Below are 2,500 nucleotides of genomic sequence, written 5' to 3' on the forward strand. Positions count from 1 at the left end.
GCCCCCCTCCGCACGCGCGGAGGGGGCGCGCGACGACCGGCGGGCGACGGTCGCGCCTCGCCTCAGATGACCGTACCGACATCACAACGGAGGGAAGGAAGGGAAGGGTGAAACAAGCTCCGAACGGCAAGGGCCCGGGGAGCCCGCGCTCCCGACCGACCTGGGGAAACAACAAGCACCTTGCTCGCTTCGGAGGCGGCCCAGGCGCCCGGGCTCGGCCCGGCCTCCGCACGGAGGGCCGGCGGCGCGTCCGACCGCGCGCCCGGACCTGCACCCGCCTCTCGCTCGCGCGGAGGGGGGAAACCACAGACGCTGACCGCCGCGCGGGCGACCAGCGGGGGCGCCCCGCTCGCGCCGCGCGCGCCTCCGCGCCGCCCAGCGCCCGCGCGCTGCGACAGCCGGCTCCTTGCCCCCGTGGCCCCGAAACCCCGGCTCTCGCCCCGACGCCGGGAACGCCCGCGCGGCGCCGCCGCCGCACCACACCGGAGACAGGGACGGACGGCCAACCGCCGGAACCCGAGACGGCGACGCGACGCCGCCGCCCGGCGCTCCGCCCGACCGCCGCCCGGCCACCGCACCGCCGCGGCTGCCCTCCCGGAGCCGCCGCCGCCGCTTCTCGTCTCGGCCCCTTCCGCAGGCACGCGCCAGGCAGAAGGCGGACGCCGCTGAGCCGGAGGCGACGCCCCCTCTCCCCGCTTCCGCGCGGAGAACGGGACGGGGAACGCCCCTCGGCCGCCCACCCGCCTCGCCTGACCGAGACCGGGAAAGGCGACTGCGAAGCGACGGGCAGGACCCGGGACGGGACAGGCCACGCGGCCGGCCACCGAGCGACCGCCGGCCGGCACGCCGAGCGGCGGCGCCGCCGCCGCCGCTCGGGCCCGGGGGCTGCGCCGCCCCTCCCCTCAGCCGGGGCGGGAAGGGGTGGGGGTGGCAAGCAAGGAGCACGAAGCCGCAAGCGCGCCGCTGCGCGTCCACGGAGACGCGGCGGCCCGAGCAGGCCGCCCCGCCCGGCGAGACCCCCGACCGTGGGGGAATCGCCATCGCCCCCGACGGCGAGAGAGCCCGCGCTCCCCGCCGGGGGGGGGGGAGGTTCCCCTTCGCGTTTCGAGGGCGAGGCAGGCCGGCTGCGGCCGACCGAACGCCGCCGGTCTCGCCGCCGAGACCGGACCGCGGAGAAGGGGGGGCAGGGGGGACACCCCTCCCCGGCGCGGCCGCCCGAGGGGACAAAAAGCCCACGGCGTGGGCGGCGGCCGCCATGGCCAGGGCCTGCACGAGAGCGACTCCCGCCCCTGGAGGCTCAACCGCCGCACACGGCCGGGGCCCGCCCCTGCGGGTCGCACCGAGCCGCCCGAGTCTTTAAACCTCCGCCCGGCTCCGCGGCCTTCGACCCCCGGGCTCAGCCGAGGGAGGGCCGCGGAGGCGCGGACGCTAGGTACCTGGCCCTGGGGTGAGGGAAACATCCTCAAGGGCCCCGCGGGGGTGCCTCCCCCGCTGCCGCCATCGGGGGAGCGTCCGCCCGCGGGGGCGCGCCCGACATCCGCCACCACCACCACGTCCTCCTGGCCCGGGGCCCGAGGTTTCCCTCAGTATCCCGGCGCTGCGCCCGGGAGGAGAGCCGTGGCTCGGGCCGCCCGCTGGCGCGCGGGACACGGCCCGGCGCGGGAACTCGCCCGCCGGCCCGAGGGCCGGCGCCACGCACCCGAGCCCGGAACGCCCAGAGGCCTCGGCCCTGCACGCGGCCGGCCGGCCCCCCGGCGGGCTTGCTCCGCAGCAAGCCCGCCACGGTGCGGGCAGGAAGGATCGGGGGAGACGCCTCCCCCGACCCCGGCGAGGCCTGCTCTGCCCGCCGCCCCTCTCGCCGGGCTGGCGCCGGCCGCGCCCAGCCCGTCACCGCCAACGGCTCGCGCCGGTCCCCTCTCCCTCTCCTGCGCGCGCCCGAGCGCCGGGGGCTTTCCGCTCGGCCGGCCGGGGTTCCCGCCTCCACGCGCCCCCACCACACCGGCGGCCACCCCCTCTTCCCCCTACGCGCCGCCGCTCGCGCTCGGACCGGCGGTGCCCTGGCGCTCCGGGAGGGCCCTCGGCCGCCGCACCCCCACGCACCACCCCGGTGGCGGCAGCGGACTGCCGTCGGGCAAGGCCGTGGGGAGAGGGGGTTCGGGTGCCCGGAGCCGGACGCCCGCCGGCGGCGGAGCCCAGCCGAGGCGAGAAGCAGGGGGGTGGCGACGGCGTGGCGGGGGGGAGCGCTCGGCGGCCCCGCACCGACCGCGCGACGAAGCGCAGCGCACGCGCGCGCGCATCAGGAGACGAGCGACGGAGGCGGCCCGGGCGGACCGGCCGCCGGCGAGAGAGACGACGAGAGAGCGCGCCTCCGGGAGGGGCCCCGTGCCGCGGAACCCCCCCCTCCCCGCACGCACCACCACGGCTCGCGCGGGAGCCGGGCCCGGGCGAACGCGGGCACGGGCGCGGGAAACCGCAGGCCGGCGTTCGGCGGCGCCGGCCG

The sequence above is a fragment of the Athene noctua genome, unplaced genomic scaffold, assembly GCF_965140245.1.
Source record: "Athene noctua unplaced genomic scaffold, bAthNoc1.hap1.1 HAP1_HAP1_scaffold_280, whole genome shotgun sequence".
In the NCBI taxonomy this organism is placed as follows: Eukaryota; Metazoa; Chordata; class Aves; order Strigiformes; family Strigidae; genus Athene; species Athene noctua.